Source organism: Ambystoma mexicanum, chromosome 4p (assembly GCF_040938575.1).
Source record: "Ambystoma mexicanum isolate Mex_15411 chromosome 4p, UKY_AmexF1_1, whole genome shotgun sequence".
In the NCBI taxonomy this organism is placed as follows: Eukaryota; Metazoa; Chordata; class Amphibia; order Caudata; family Ambystomatidae; genus Ambystoma; species Ambystoma mexicanum.
Window position 1 is genome coordinate 706,901,868 of NC_090927.1, and position 17,563 is coordinate 706,919,430.

A 17,563-nucleotide genomic window follows, 5' to 3' on the forward strand; every position below is an offset into this window, starting at 1 on the left:
ATCAAGTCTGGCACTTCAGAGGCTCTTAAACCCATCCTCTCCCCAGGCCATGCCCCCATTAGATATTGTCGTAAACATTCCACTTTCAAGCTGCCTGTTCTTTGGTTGGACTGCAAACACCCATGATGTTGGGGTAAACACTTTATTGAAATAACAAAATGACCTGAAATTGTGTGGCTTGTTTCACTATTACTTAGAATCGCTACAAAAGTGACTCCTTGAAATAGTTTGCAATACATAATTACCTACAACCTATGTATTGCGGTAGGAAGTACATTCCTTCACTTAATATGCGTTGCCTCTTGCCTGTCCATATGCCATTTTTTAAATTGTATTGGAGAGCTGAGTTTATTGAATTCTGTCGCCCTCTCCCTTAATCATTGGCCACTAAAACATTTCTTTGTAGACCTTCCAGAGATTGGCGTACTTGGCAGTTTCACTGTGGAAAGCAACCCAGTTCAATTGGTTACTAGTTCACCCACTTCATCGGCAGAAACAAATACATTTGCCCCATGACGTCTAAATAACCATCTTATATATACATTTTTTTATGTTTGTTGAACATCATCATAAACATTAGAGATTGTAACGAAAGTCAATGTCTAATGTGAAGCAATCATGAAGCAAGACACAGACAACCGATTCAAAGTTCAAAAGAAAATGGGTATTAAATCAAATGTCAGGATGGTAGAAGGCCTAAAAATTAACCTATGCTAATGTGGTATTTCCCTACCTGAACGAAACTAAGGAAAGTCGAGTCAAAGAGTTCAACTTAAAATATCTGTGTCCAAAACCTATACTTGTCCTCGCAACTTAAGTTACAACAATATGTGGGGATGTCAATAATAAATGAAATGGTGATCAACACAAAGTTCTAAGCTTCCTCCAAGAAAGTTCCACAAAAAGTCCCAAGATAACCTTTCACAACTTCAGGGTAATAAAGTTCCACACAATCCTCTGGACACTTCCCCAAGTTCAATGCAACACAGTTTACACAAAAAGGGGTCTTGAGGCTATGTCCTCAAGAACGTTTTTGCAGTTCATCAGTTCTCAGTGTTCTCTTCCCCAAGACCTCAATGTAGCGACTTGCACTGGTCTCAATCTTTCAAAGTTCTTCACAAATCTAGGTCCACTTGACCCTCCTCCCGGCTCGCTTTCCCAGTTCACTCAGTGCTCCTTATTGGTTTATTTCACAATGTCTTTAACTTTCATTATTTAGGGCTCCCTGGTCTATGCGCAGTTGTTTGACCACATGGTCCATCCATCACAAGACGCGCAACCAGGAACCCTAGGCTCTCCAGCCCAAACAGGTTGTTCTCTACAAATTCACATGCACTTAGTTTCTCTTTATCAGTGTCTTGGTCTGTGTGCAGTTTCACACTTTCCTGGTTTCTCCTGGGTAGCCTCTCGACTTTGCCATAACGTGCTACACACTTCTTGCCAGTATTTGGCCATGCCGTACTGTATTCATCCATTCATAAAGTTCACTTCGTGGAGGTCCTTTTCATGGCCCACCATTCTGTTGCATTCTTTCACACTTGCGCCCTTTCAGTAAATTGCTTGCAAATTGGCACTTTCACTTTCGGTTTTCATTCGTTATTAGCTTTGCCCATATAGTTGTATTCAGTTCCGAATGCAGTATGCTTCCTTTAGCTCAGTTTCAAGGTTTTCAATCAGTCCGGTATTCGATAAACATATATACAGCACTTGATTTCCTATGCGTAGCCCGCTAGGAGCGCCCCACTGCTGAGGGACTTTCTCTGACACTTACCTGTCTTCAGTGTTCCTCTCCGGTGGCTCTGTTTCTCCTTTTCTGCCTCAGGTAGGCAAGCTGTCCTCTGCGAGCTCTGCTTGCATTCCGGGTGCGATCTTCCTCACGTCGGTGGCTCTGCTTCTTCGACGCGGACTGCGTCTCTTCTTCCTTCCTCGCTCACAGTTCCAGCTGCTTGTTCGCCAATACAGAGACTCTCACGTCTGTGGTTGCTTCCCATCCCTGCTTGCCCTAGGCTTCACAGGTCATCTGGGACATCGGCCGGCGTCCTGGCTTCCTCTCAGGTCCCACCACGGCTATCTCTTCAGGACATGGGTCCCCCTGCTGGTCTCGTGGATTTTCAATTGGCTTGCCTGACCATAATTAAAAGGACATGCCTGACCTTTAAAGCACTCTACAGGCATCTTCGTCTGTTAGGGAGAATTCTGTGTATAAGCTAATTTCCCAAACCTAGTGAGTCCCCCAGCAGCTTTGCTGGAGTTTTTGGGGTTTAATTTTTTCTCCTGCTAAGAGTGAGACTTTTTCTCCCACTCTTAGGCATGATTTGAGAATGTCCTTTGACTTTGTAATGTGTTTTATGGGCTATGGGGTCTTTTACTCCATAGGGCTTCATGTGTTTTTGGTAAGCGTGTTACACAGCACCAACAGTGCAGTAAAACAGGGGTGTCATAGTGGCCCCCAAACATAGAGTCCATACCCTGGGACTGACTACTGTCTCCCAGGGCATGTAAAGTCACCATTGACTTTACTAGTCTTAAATTGTGAACAGAACCAGTACAAACCATCATATTGTGGAAGTACTGTTAGGGGTAATTCGATTACCCCTGGGTCTGTTTTTCAGGGGGCACTGTCCAGTCCCCCCTTGTCTAGTTTCTGGCTGGTGGCAGTGGTTATCACGCGAAATATTCCACCTATGGGATTTGCCCATTCATTTTAAACGCACCACTTTTTTTGGTGCAATGTTAAAGATGCCGTTGGTTATTTATTTAATATGTATTCCCCGGTTGGGTCTTTTTGCCAGGACTCGGTTTTAAAATGGCGTTTGTGTTCGCCCTTTAATTCCAACCCAAGTCGAGCCCTTTGTTCCACTTTTGGCGGGCTTCTACACAGAAGCCTCCAAAAGTGGTGCCACTCTGTCTGGATCTACAGGATGTGTGGGGGGGGGTGGGGAGAATAGGCACTCTGGACTGAGTTGCCTCGGCAACTCAAGTCGCACTCTTGTGTGATTGGCCCAGTGGTGAGCCGCCCGGCTCACCACTTGGCAAGTTTGAGTGACAGCTAGGACTGATGAATGGGGGTTTTCGGCATAAAAGCAGGGCTTTGGGGACTGGAACTTCAGAAATCGCCATAGGACCTAAAGAATCCGAAGAGGGAGAAGCTGAGCCGACCTGCAACGACGACACCACTGGTGGAGCCCTGCTGAACCGAACTCACCACTTCCCAACGACAGAGAAGATCTTCTTCCTTTGAACTGGTGGGGTTAACCAGTTCGCCATCTTTTTGCCTTCCTGGATCGTCGCATGGTCGAATCGCCCGTGCCAAGCACCCCGGCGGCCAGATAGCCACGCTTCACCACTACCGCGAATAAAAGGGTAGTACCTTTTAACCGGGAAACTGTGGCTGGTTTCTTCCCTGGCAGTGCAAAGACCTCCAGCTTTCCTCCACGTCGAGATCTTCTTTCCCTGGTCGAAGCACCGACTTGCACCCGCTGCCAGGAACAACTGCCCCCGCTGGATCTTTCTCACCATTTCAGGTACTGTGTCCCGTCTGGTCTCCCTTGCAACAGACTGTTCAAGGTGTCCCGTAAATCCATGACTCTCTATCCTGGGGTGACCTCAGACCTGTTAACTAACTTTTCTGAACTGGTCTAACTCCTTTATGAACTATCTGCAAAGACTTTTAAAGTGTACTTCAACTGTGTGATCTTGGGCACATTCCGCCTTGCTCTCTCCAAGAGTGGGCCTGGCCTATGAACTTTTTGCTGTACAGTAGACCCTGCCTTTCTTGACTTGCTTGGTTTCTTAAGTGTTGCTATTGTGTGTTTTCCTATTTCTGCCTTTCCTCTCCCTTTTTAAATAATTATTGGAGTGCCATCTTGGTTAAGCGCTCACCCCTGTGTTGATAAGTGGTGTTCTTTTCCTAAGACTTGTCGAATAATTAATCAGGGAGGTGTATATATTCCTAATGATTGTTTGAACTTGCTTGACATATTAGTGCCAGTGTATTTTTACAAGTGTGTTCTTAAATAAATAATGATATACTTTTATACCAAAGCTCTGGTCAGTGTTTGCTTGTGCTACTGTATTTTTGTACCTAATGTGTATACTCTATATATTGCCTAACTCTTCTTGAGAGAAGTCTAACTGCTCAGCCACAGCTACCAGGTAAATCTGGGTGGTGCAGACTGCTACCAATTGGGTTTACTGCTAACACCTGTAGTCTTAAACTTTTTGCAGTGGTCCCTAAGTGAACTGCACAGGTTTCTGCCTAACATTGTCCCAGTACTAGATTGGTGAAATGAGGTGTTGGAAGGGTTGGGTTGGTCTTCATTAGAGAAAGGGGGTATACCATGCCTGGCCTGCGGTCACCCCTACTCCCAACCCCCAAGGACCCTCTATCCAGGTGATCCTCCCTCGCTTCTCCACCCCCAGGGTCATGATCCAAATGGAATTGCATTTCCTGGCCACCTAAGAGGATCCAGGAGGAGTAGGCGTGAGTATACCCTCAAGTTTATCACACTAATATGCATACACCTGTACTCTTGCGTCCCATCACCTTTCCTCCTTACTGCATGGCGACCCTTGCTCGGGACAGAAGATGGAACCTTTTTCACCAGAAAAAACATTCTTCCCCTATAAATTTAGAGGCGTACAGGGGCACAGACCAGGGAGCATGCGCTCCCCTGACTCCACCCACCGGTGCCACTCCCCAGTCCCCTTTTCCGCATCAGGGGAATGGGCTGATTTCACCAGCGCTCCTGGGTTTGGCTTCGACCATGTAACCACGTGCTTTTCCCTGGATGCTGTCTTTCCGTCTGTCTCTCTCTCTCTCTGTCTCCGTCTGTCTGTCTTTTATCAATCAGGTACTCTGTCCTCTGGCACCATGCTCATTCACGTCACATGTCAACTTCAGCTGGATACAGCAGGTGTCCAGCTTGTGAGGGGCTCTTCCCTACATCCGATCCCCACGCTCTTTGCCTCCGCTACCTTGTCCTGACCACTGCTGGGAGGGTTGTACTGCGTGCGACGCATTTTCATTGCAAGCTCTGAAGAACACACTAGCTAGGTAGAGGGAGTTGAGAAGTCCCCTCCAGTGGACTTGAAGGATTTTGTCAGACATTCATAAGTCACAGCCGAAGGTTGGGCCGCTTTTTGCAAGGTGCACCACGCAAAGGAAACTCCTGAGCGGCTAGTTCAGCTACCGGCCGCCAGGCCGAGGGGTCTGTAGATCCTCCGGACACAGTGCTAAGGGGCTGCAAGTTTCTTTTGCCGGGTGTACACCCGAGGGGCTACGCCCTTCTACTGGCAAAATGTCCAAGGGGGTGCCTGCATGCAACACTGCCGGTGATACTGCTGAGGGCGACACGGCTACCAGACCTCGGCCTGAGGTGCAGTGTAGGTTTCATGCTCCACCGCCAAGAGTCCTGGAGGAGGCTCTGATCAGTGAGCCAAACACCACTACTTTGGTACGTGGGATGCATCTCTACAAGATGGCTGCTCGTCCGATAACGCCCCAAGGAACGGAGCAGGTGGGCGAACGAGTTACAAGGTGGGACTGGTGTCAACCAGGTATGTGGCCTGCAGTTTATCCATCAGAATCGCAGAGCAGATTTACCCTGCAACCAGCTAGACAGAGTATGCACCGGCCCCACCAGCCGGCAGCTACCCCGTCAACATCACCTGCCACTCTACCGGCCTGCGAGGACAGGTTCTTTCAAAAGTTCTTCACTCTCATGGGATCTCCTGGGATGAGGGCCATCCTTAAGGATGTGATCAGGCACATGCTCCCTCCGGCCCCTGTGCCTGTAGTCATTTCTCCTATGGCTCCAGCGCAGCAGGTCCTGGTGCAGCCCCTGCTGCCCGCATCGGCTCCTTCGATTCCAGCTCCCCTGCCTCCCACAGTTCAGGCGTTCTGTACCAGCCTCTGCTGCAGCCTCCGGCTCTGGTATCCATACCTCAGCGCCCAGCACTCCTCCACCCGCTCTGGACCAGCCGGACGTCATGGTGGACACAGACGAGGAAGAAGACCCAGACACACCATCGTCTGCCAAGGCCTTCCACGAACGGCTCGTAGGTCTGGCAGAGCACTGATCCTTCCTCAACTCGAAGTCGAACAATATATGGTGGGGGTACTTGCCGAGGTCCTCACTCTACGTCCCGCGGCTAGAACAGGGATCCCGATGCAGAAGAACGTTGTCACCTTGGCCAAGAAGGAGCGGCTCAAACACCACTCGGCCCAGCCTGTCAATCGTTGCCCGGACGCCAAGTATAGGCAAATGGAGGGGGATCCACTCTTACTTTCGGCACACCCTCAACTGCACTGTTCGGTGATTGCTGCAGCGTCACTCTACTGAAAGCCTCGGTCGTCCTCGGCCACCTCGTCCTCGACACTGCTAGGCAAAGAAGAGGAGATCTTGGAGGTGTACGGAAAGAAGCTTTATTCCAACACTTTGCTGCATCTTCGTCAATCCAACGCGGATGCCATGCTTGCAGCCATTAACCGGAGGCTTTTGCAGGAAATAGCTGATTTCCTTCCTGAGCTTCTGGTATAGAGCCAGTCACGTTTTAAGGCAGGACTGGCAGAGGCCAAAATGGTGGCACAAGACATCATGGAGTCCGCCATGGCCCACATTGACACCTCTAGCCGGGCCATATGCATGGCCACGGACATGAGAAGGACTGCCTTTCTTCGGGCTACTAAATTTAACCCAGGCATACACACACACCTATTCCATTTGAGGGTGGTGACCTCTTTCACTCCACCACCGATGAGGAGCTAGATAAAAAGAAACGGTTTGCAAACTGCCAAGGCGTACACCCAATCACATCAACGCTCCGACAAGAGGCGGGCGTTCGGGGGATTCCCCGGCTTCCATGAATGGATGTCCAGGCATCCTGACCGTTCAACGAGTCAGCACCGGCACAAAAAACAAAAGTGGGGGAGCAGGGGCTTTTTTCAGTCCCCCCCCTCCTCCTCCTCCTCCTCAGCAGCCGCAGAGGGAAAGAAGGCATGACATGTCCCTTCTGGTCCACGTGTCTCCGGTGGGGGGCAGGCTTGCCCAACACGCACAGTCTTGGCATCAGATGTTCAGACCCCTGGATCCTCTCTGTAGTAGCCACGTGGGTACCGCTTACAGATCCCTTCCTCTCCTCCCTCCTCTCCTCCACTCCCACAGATTGGAACAACAACTCTGGCGGTAATTCGGTCGCTTGTTGAGAGCCAGGCAGTGGAAGAAGGCCCAGCCTACCAGCGAGGATTTGGCTTCTACAAAGTGTGAACCAGGCTGGCCTGAGTTGTTGGACCTTTCCACCCTTAACCTCTCCCTCCCTCTTCAAAAATTCAAGATGGTTACGCCAGCACTGATTGAGGAGACATTGTGCAGGGGAGACTGGATCTGAAGAATGCTTATCTACACGTCCCGATTTGGCAGCCGCGTCGCTCCTTTCTTCGATTCAGGATCATGTGCTGCCATTTCCAATACAGGGTGTTACTTTTTGGCCTCAATTCAGCCCCCAGGGTATTTACCAGCCTCATGAATGCGATGGCAGCCCTCCTCGGGGCCCAGGTTCACCACGTCTACCAGTACCTCGACTGATCTCCAGAGGCGGTGCATCACACTTCCTCTGCCCTTATGATCACACTCTACGAGCTGGGGTCTTCAGTCGACCTTGAAGTCTCAGCTGCAGCCTACGCAGAGCCTGGCCTTTCTGGGCCTCATATCGGACACCAGCTCCGAGAGTTTTCCCCTCGGAGGACAAGGTCACAGCCATCAAGAGGGCCACTACTCACTTCCTCACCTGAGAAGTGACCTTGGCTTGGTGGTACCAACACTTATTAGGCATCATGGCAGTGGTCCTACTGGCCGTACCATACACGAGACTCGATGAGGAAATCACAGCTGCACTTTGCAGCCTCCTGGAGTCAGGCGCGGGGCTCCCAAGCAGAGCTTGTTAGCATTCCTCCTCTCCACCCGGACCTCATGGTGGTCCAGAGACTGCAACCTGCGGGCGGTTAAGCCCTTCCGGCAGCCGGCCCCGCAGGTCACCATGCCAGGATCGGCCAGAAACACTCATTGCCTTCTATGTCACCCGGTAGTATCTCTGGCAGAACCCTTGCAAAACTCACGTCACGTTTGGATTCCCGTTACATCCACACCCATTTCAGGACACATATTAGCTTCGTTGCCATGGCGATTGTGGCGCCCCCCTTCACAAGTGTAACGCTATTGCGTTCTGCAGGGTAGGAGTCAAGCGGAAACGAGGCCGCGCTCACCCGCTATAATCACATCTGGGTTGCCACACTCGTTGCTTCCGATTCTGATTCAAGGCTAGTTTGTTCCTTGCTCTTGACCCCCTTTTGCCCTCTTTTGCCTGGTTTGCTCTCCTCGTGACCCACGACTCCAGAATGTCCTCTGACCTGCATTGTGGATACGTCTTACCTCTTGTTGATTACACGCTGCTGAATCCGGACCGTCCAACGACCTGCCTCCTCTTTCCGGATTATACCTGCATTGCCCGCATGCTGCTTGACCTCGGATTGTTCAACGACCTGACTCCTCTTTTTGGACATTCTGTATTGCTCACTCGCTGCCGACCCGGAACGTCCAACGACCTACCTCTTTGGACATCATCTGCATCTGCCACACGCCGTCAACTGGGGGCCGGCCATGTTTGTTTGCCTCCACTACTGCCTAGAGTGAACCTACACCATCCCATTCTTGGCGCCTGGACTAGACTGTGAACATTGGCGCATAAGGCGTTAGGCGTCCTCGTTTCGTTGGGATAGTACCTTGGACTAGAGACTATTTCAGCATAGGCGTCCCCTTGTCGGCGAGGTGTTAGGGTTAGGGTGGATGGTGTACGAGTTCCTCGATAGTATTCTCACCATAGACCCCAGTGGTAAGTGTACTAGATTCCATCTCCTCGTTTCTTCTTGCTTCTTGCTGTTCAATGTTCTTGTTTGGTTCTGATATTCATGGTCTTGTATAGTTCTTGGGGACTACCTTGTTTGAACTCGGGTCTTTTCATTTAGGCAGTCATCAGTATTGGAGTTTCCAACCCAAGGTTAACAACGGTGTCTGAACTTGCCAAACTACGGATGCAGTGATCTCCATCTTTCGGCTAATAGATCCCCTTGTAGCTTTGATTATCAATACAAAGGGGTACATTGGTAGGAAGAACTCTATAGCGACACTTTCAGTTCTTCTACCGGATTATTCTCAGGACCAGCAGCTTGACATACCATCACTACGAATTCCTCCCTGGAAGGCTGGGGGGGGGCACTTTGGACAACCACAGGGTCCATGGAGTTTGGACCATGCAGGAGTCTCATATCAACTGGCTGGAGCTGAAAGCCATCTGGCTAGCTCTCAAAGCTTTCCTTCTGCTCATTGGGGGCAAGGTTGTCCTCATCCAGACGGACAACTCCACCAGCATGTTCTGTCAACAAGCAGGGGGGGTACCAGGACCCCCTCCACTGTGCAGCGTAGCGATCATCATGTGGGAATGGGCCCTGGAGAACAATATCTACCTGACGGCCATCCACCTTCCAGGGGAGTCCAACCTGGAAGCGGACAGGCTCAGCAGACTTGGAGCGGACAATTACGAGTGGCAATTGAACGATCAGGTGCTGCTGGAGATCTTCAGCAGATGGGGTCATCCTCGGGTGGATCTCCTTTCCTGCTGGGACAACAAGAAGTGCCAGCAGTTCGTGTCCTGGCCGTGGCAGGGCCCCGGCTCCCTGGGCGACGCATTCCAGATTAAGTGGAATGACATGGCAGTGTATGCCTTCCCTCCCACGCCCCTGGTCCACAGGGTGATCTATAAGATAAAGGAATCATGTCACCTCAGCATCATTCTGATAGCTCTGTGTTGGCCGGCAAGAGCGTGGCTCTCGGAGCTGCTTGGCCTCTCGGACAGGCCTTGGATTCACCTGTCATTGGGCCCAGCTCCTCTCGTTGTGCAGCAGGGGGGCAGGGTAATCCACCCTGCTCCACAGAAGTTATCCCTTGCAGCTTGGTTCCTGAGAAGGTCATGCTGAAAAACCTGGGTCTATCACAGACTAACCTAGAAATCATTCAGGGTGCTAGGAGCAAGGCTACTAGGAGCCAGTACAAGAGTAAATGGTCTAGGTTCTGTTACTGGGCGGACTCTAAGGAGATCGACCCCCTTATGAGCACGTTGGATGATGCTTTTCTCTGCACACCTTGCCCACTCAGGCGTGCAGGTGGATAGATGCTGCACTGATTTGACAGAAATCCGGAGGAGATCTTCTCATCCAACCTGGTGGTCAAGTGACATTTGGCTGGCCTCGCCAGGCTCTTCCTGCCCATCAAAAAACCACACCCTGTGTGGAACCTCAATGTAGTTTTGGGTGTCTTGGCGCCCAAACCTTTCGAGCCATTGGCATCCGTCAACATCAGACTGGCCACCATTAAAACAGCTCTGTTGGTGGGCCTCACCTCTGCTCGCAGAGTTGGGAGGTCCAGGCATTGGTGGCTTCAGAACCCTATACTACTTTTCTTAAGGATAAGGTGGTCCTCAGACCACTCCCCATGTTCCTACCTAAGGTAGCCTCTGCTTTCCATCCAAATGAGGAGATGGTCTTACCTATATTATTTGCCGACCCTAAAGATGATGCTCAGAGGGTCTTGCACTGTCAGGATGTCAGAGGGGCTCTGAAATTCTATCTGGACAGGACCAAGCGTTTCCGCAGGTCAGACGCTCCGTTACCTTTGGGGGGTCAAGGCCGGGTTCTCAGGAATCCAAGGCTTCTATAGCAAGGTGGATGGTTTTGGCCATCAAGGAGGCCTATGAGGAGCAGCACAAACCACTTCCAGCTAACATGCACGACCACGCTGTCCGAGCCAAGGCCACAGCCATAGCAGTCCAGCGGCAAGCGCCGTGGCAGGTCATCAGCTGGGCGGCCACCTGGGCCAGCCCTTGGGTTTTCTGTAAGCAATACTGTTTGGACGCCAGCTCTGAGTCAGACGCGGCTTTTGGACAGGTGGTTCTAACAAATCTGTTTTTCTTAAGGAGGGTCTCCTCGCCACCCTGGGGCTGCATTCAGTTGTCCTCGCCCATGCAGTATGGAGGAAAGGGGACGGGACGTAAGAGCAATGAATACTTACTCACCGAAGTTACTAACATACTCTTAGTCCTTGGTCCCCTTTCCTCCATACGTCCCACCACCCTCCCCCCTAATTCTGGTGTCATTAGGCAATGTTAAATATTATCGACACGTTAATGGGGACAGAGTGGCACCGCTGAGCGGAGTCAGGTGAGCACATGCTCCCATGGCCGCGCGCCTCTAAATTTAAAGGAGAAGGTGGTTTTTTCTGGTGAGAAAGGTTGTCTCCCGTCCTTAAAATGTTTTTTTTATGCATTCCTACAAGTCTGCTCCCCATAGCCCCAGTCCCACGCCTTTCTAGGGTCTTCCCCTACAGTTATTCAATGTCTCACACAATACCACCTCCCTTGCCCCAACTAGAAAGGTTCCATTCATAATCAATGCCTGATTAACTGTTAGTGTCTTGCCTTCATCATGATCTCTGCCACTTACACAAAAATGTCAATGTTGTGTAAAAGTGTTTTGTTTCACAGATTTTGCATGTTTGAGTTTTTGAAATTTCCCACAAAGTTGGTGCTCAGCTGTATTTCAGAGGTGCGTGAGAATTTTCACACGCAATTTCAGCAGGGTACGTGTATTTAGGGGTGCCGGGGAGTCCTACATGTGATTTGGCAGTGTGGGTCCTCCCAGGTGTCCCCTGTACACCCTCCACGGCCCCTGCAGGCAGCCCACACCACAGGGGACTACCCTGCATCCCTGGTCATGTCCCGCAGGCAGCCCACCCAACATGGGCATGCCCCCCACCAAAGGCACATGTCTCCTTGCACTACTGATCACCAACTCATGTCCCCTTGCACCCCCACCCCCAGCATTGCGGGGCACCTGCCAGCAGGCCCCCACTCATGTCCCACTCATGTCCCCCTTCACCCCCAGCATTGCGGGGCACCTGCCAGCAGGCCCCCACTCATGTACCCCTTCACCCCCACCCCCCAGCATTGCGGGGCACCTGCCAGCAGGCCCCCACTCATGTCCCCGAGCCAACATGTCATCACAATCTAGATCCCTGGCCCTTATGGTCAGCCTCCAAATGCAAAACACCCACTCGAGTATTGCATCCACCCACTTAGAAATGGCAATGACATGATAGAACCCCAATAGCAAGTTTGGAAATGAACACATGGCCCTCACATACACCCAATGGGTGTCAGTGAATCTCAAAACCCATATCATGATATGCATGATACCAATGAGATGATACTACACATTGAAGTTTGATGAAAAAAATTTATTAAAAACAGCATAAATGGAATTAAAAATAAACAAATGACAATGGGAATCAAAAACCAAAAGCAGCATGTCCGTAAAATAATGAAAAACGACAAATTATAATCCAAAGGAAAGGTGTCCAAAGTCACAGTTCAAGAAAGTAAATCCAATGTAAAAACAAAACCGAAAACCATTGCTCCATGGGTAAATCAAAAAAAAAAAAATCCAACAGTCAACTATATACAGATAAATAAACCAGGGTCCATGATCCCAACTGAAGAAATGAAACCTACATAAAAATACTACCTAATAAAATAAAACTATATACAAAAATGTGACCCATTGTCCAAAAGGTCCAAAATAAATAAAAAAGCAAAGGAAACCTAACACTAACTACATAACTATTTACAAGGGCAGCGGGCTAGTCCGACGGCTCACACGTTGTTGTCATGGGCCAGGGCATCATCAAACTCCTGTTCAATGGCTTGGATGCAGGCATGATCCCTGGCCCAGAGGTCCCGCAGGGATAATGCAGTGTCCAGCTCCAACTCCCTGCGAAGACCCTCGAGGCACTCAGCCCGCCTCAGCGCCCTCCGCATGGAGTTCTCCGCCCTGACCATTGTGAGCCGTTCCTCCTCTACCTGCTGCCGCTCCGCACCTATCTGCTGGCCCAACCGCTCCCACACGGAAGCCACTCCCATTCCAGGGTTTTCCTGCCCTCCGGCCGATGCCTGCACCCCTGATGTTGATGGCCCCGAGCCATGATGCCTCCCACGTCGAGCCTGACGCTGCCTCTGACGCAACTGCCTGTGCCAGCACGACGGCATCCAGGCTGATGGAAACCACCGACGCAGTCGTGCACGTGCCCTGCCCGATGATGCCGTCACATCCTCCATCTGCTGGGGTCCAGTTGCTGGTGTGTCCACCCCTGCTGGACCTCCGACTCCTGACTGTGGCAGGGATGGGATCCCCACCGAGGTGGCTGCATTGGTCGGGGCAGGTCCACAAGGGGCCCTGGTGGCATCTGGGCCGGAAGACGGCATGGAGTACGACTGGCGCATAGCCTCCACAGAGGAGGAGAGGGTCGCCAGAGTGCCCGACACATGTACGAGACCCCCGACCATGACCGCTCCCAACTGGGCCACGTTGGCACGGTGCGCTTTGTGATGACGTGCGTGCTCCCCCCGGGAAGCACGCACCTCATCACGAATGACAGCCGTGCGCAACGCGACACCAATCAGGACCTTCTCCATACGGCCAGGGGTCCCCTCGTCTGCAGGTGGAGGGGATTCGGATGACATGGACATCCCCCCCTACCTGCGGACGGGCCTGGGATGGGGCATCCCTGCTGGTGCATGGTGGTGCAGTCACAGTGTCGGGGACAGTGACATGCACAGGCACCTCCACGGCGACCTGTGCGGCCTCCTGCCCCTGCCCCTGGACTGCACCTCTTGCACCAGCAGGGATGCCCCCACCAGGCCCCATCTGCGGCTCAGTAGCGGCCTCCTCCTCCTCTGTGGAAACCACCAACCTGGATGGCTCCACGCCGTCTTCCGCCGTTACAAGCCCCTGTGGGGGCTCGCCCACCCCTTCCGCTGCAGCCGTGGGGGCATCCCCGCCTCTTAGCTCCACAGCGCCGTCTCCGCCCTCTTCTTCACTTTGCGCTGTGTAGAGGGAGACCTAAAACACAAGCATCAGGGTACTGTACAATGGTCCCCTAGGCAGGAAGCAATAGCAGATGAGTGGCACTGTCAAAGATCACTTCCATCATGTCCCTCCACAACACATGGGTCAGTGCAGGCAAAACACATGCAGTAACAGGCATGGCGCATGCTATGGACATTTGCATACATGTCCAAGGGACTCTTGAAGCATACAATGTTTTTGGACTCACATGCATCATGGGTCATGCCTAACACATGCACACACTTCAACGTACTTTCATCCATCTGGACTCGTACACCCCAGACACAGTGGATGCAAGGATAACTAGGCTGCATCAGTGAATCTGAACATTGTCACAGACATGTGTCATGCATCCATGGCATCCACAAGTCAGACACGCAGGTCAGAAACACAGACATGGACACCATACACGTACATGGCATCAGCACCCATCCCTCACCCACACCCACGTCCAGGAACAGAGACTTGCATGCTCATGTGTCCATTCCGCATAGGGCTCCCCATGTTACATTTAAACACATACACCAACCGTGTGCTTCACACATTACTGGTCTCACATGCATGACCATGATGTCCCTGCACACACACACGCGTACATGGCCTATGTCACACATACAGGCAAGTATCAGACAACCAGCACGCTGCAACATGCCCTGTCTCACACAGCAATGCTTGGCCACTTAACGCTCAACTCCAGACGGGTCTCCCTCTCAAGGATCTGGGCATGGAGCGCTGGGCGTACGCGTTCCAGGACCCTCAGCTGGATGGTACTCATGCTGCCCCGGCCCCCCTCCACGAGGCGCCGGGCCTTTATGAGTGTCCTGGACCTACCTGAAGTCCTCCCAGCGCTTCTTGACTTGCTTGATGTTGCGGGTTGCCACCCCCTCCGCGTTGATGGCAACCACAAAGTCGTCCCAGATCCTGTCCCGTCCTTCATTGTCGGCGCGTGGTGATCCGAAGAGGGCATCATAATGCCCCAGGACAAGCTCCACCAGGACACCAACTTCCTTCTGACTGAAGCTGGTGGCCCTCTGCCCCTCTGGCTGGGGGTCGCCAGTGGTCTCGGATGGTGTTTGACCCGACATGGCGACCCCCGAGGCAGGCGTGGGTGGGCAACTGGGTCCTGGGGCTGGGCTGTGGAGCGATGGTATCCCAGTCGGTAGTGTTCTGTTCCAGCAGGGTTGGACACAGCAACTGGACCCCTGCAGATGGCAGATGTGCAGGCACCAAATGGCAGGGCACGGTGGCAGCAGGCATGCAGGCAGGCAGGCAGCAGCAGATGGCTCATGGGAGGCTGCTCGGGGCTCTGGGGGGCAGTAATTCGGCCTTTTGGGCAGGAGCGTACGGAGTGATTTGGCACGTGAAAATTCTGCACGTCAGCGTGTGAATCGAGGAAAGGCCCTTAGCGCGTCAGCACGCATACGCGATTCCATTGGACCAAAGGCCCTTAGCGCGTATGCGTGTCTGTGACGTATCGCGCAAGGGCCTTGCTTTTCATGGGGTGCGGTGCATGTGTTTTGCAGGCGTTGGGGTTCACACGCTATTACTTCACAGCGGGTGGGTGTTGGCTACGCGTTCTTCTACACGCAAGGCAGACGGTGAGTGGTACCCTGCTGTAAAACCACCCGCGAGCCCCTGAAATACACGCGCCCAGGCCAATCGTGTGTGAAACTTCTCGCGCACCGCTGAAATACACGCGCCCAGGCCAATCGCGTGTGAAACTTCTCGCGCACCTCTGAAATACACGTGCCCAGGCCAATCGCGTGTGGAACTTCTCGCGCACCCCTGAAATACACGCGCCCAGGCCAATCGCGTGTGAGAAACTTCTCGCGCACCTCTGAGATACACGCACACGCTCCCCCAGGCCTGATCGCGTGTGGGCCTTCTCTGGCGCACATTTTTTTCCTGCGCAGGGATGCTACCGCCTGCTTTTCGTGTGGCGGACATGTATGGGCCTGTGCGCGTCTTTGGCCGTGCGTTGTTTTTCCCTATTCGATTCCATGAATACGTGTTGCAGGCGAGCGTGTGGGCATTCTGCGCACTTGCCTCCTGTACGTCCTCCGTGACGCCCACATTTTCATGAGTTGTTCCCCATTCTGCGTGTGACGACCCGTGTTACGCCTACTTTTGTTATGTGCGCCGCGCTATGTGCGAATTCGCTGTGGCCTTATCGCACGGCGTTCGATGACCTATGCGCCGCGCACTTTTTCAGCGCACATACCACATTTTGCGCGTGCACGGACTTCCATGAATTGATGTGTGATGTTTTCTGTGCGATAATCGCACTTGCACTGCGATTTTCGCTGTTTCACTGCGAATCGCACGTTTTCGCACGCTTGCGCCGTTTTTTCGGCGCACATTGATTCTGCCCTGTGCCCCCATGAATCGACCTGCAGGTCTCTTGGATTCATTCAACTACATGTCTGTGTAGTATGTATATTTGACCACAGTAGCTCTCTTGTCACTTCTCTCCAGGTTCACACACCAGATTCAATTTAGAGCCATTTTCTACCTCCTCATGGGGTGTGTATAATTACTGCTTGTTACTTTTGAGAACTGACCTAATTTAGAAGCGAACTCACCCTTTTCTGGTGCCAGCACTTTTCTGTTTAAGCATGTTCTGTCATCTGTGAAAATTGATATTTCTTTCAATACAATTATTTGAACTTACTGTGCAGCCCCTCTGTTTCTTTTTGGACAGAGTGTCGGGCTCTCTGTTTCTGGATTTATTCCACTAGTAATACTAAGGGTCCACAATTAGATTTTTACTGAACATAACCAGTATGGGTAGAACCCTGTGGTAGCAGCACTTTTCTCCCTTTCTAGGCTTGATGGTTATGATTGCCTGAGTCTGCTACCAGTCACTGTGGGCAAACCGAATCCCTTGTGTGTGATTATATCGGAGGTAAAGGTGATGACAATGATTTCAGCTTTTTCATTAATGATTTTTTGCATTTGTAGTGTGTTGTGCACATTGACTATGATAGCAATGTTTCTTCAGTACATATTTCTCATAATTAAAAGATTTATTTTTTAAGATTGTGTAAGACACATTAATTGAATTTTCAGTACTGAGTGTTATCAGATGCATTTGAATATGAATATTAAGTGTGCAGCATCTAATTGAACTACTGTGTATTGATGTTATATTGGGTACTTGTCTTTTAATACATCCCAAGGGTTACTGAATGGTATGAGCTGTAGACCATCAATAAAAATAAAATGTGAAATTGGTAAACCTCTCCAGTGTTGGAAATTGAGAGCAGCCACCTATTGAAAGTGTTGTTACTGCTCTCTTTACTGTTGCACAGTGACAGGTACATGCTTTCACCTACCACAGCTCCTGCTTCTGGGAAGATTGTGGGGGGGGGGTGGGGTTCATGAACCTTCCCCCCGGGGAGGAAGGAGGCTTTGGAAGCAGGGGATAATATACATCACACCAAGAAGGCCTATAATAACTGTATTTTTATACATCCTGTCTAAATTGAAATTGTGTGCTATGTTGTGCAGACTCATTGAGGGGCCATGACTCCACTCATTCTCTTTTGAGAC

The 17,563-nt window shown here is 51.2% G+C and overlaps 1 protein-coding gene across 4 annotated transcripts in view; it reads left to right on the plus strand.

Annotated features, from left to right (window-relative positions):
• Positions 1-17,563, plus strand: part of SENP6 (SUMO specific peptidase 6) — a 2,017,494-nt gene that overhangs the window by 905,423 nt on the left and 1,094,508 nt on the right. The window lies entirely within an intron of this gene.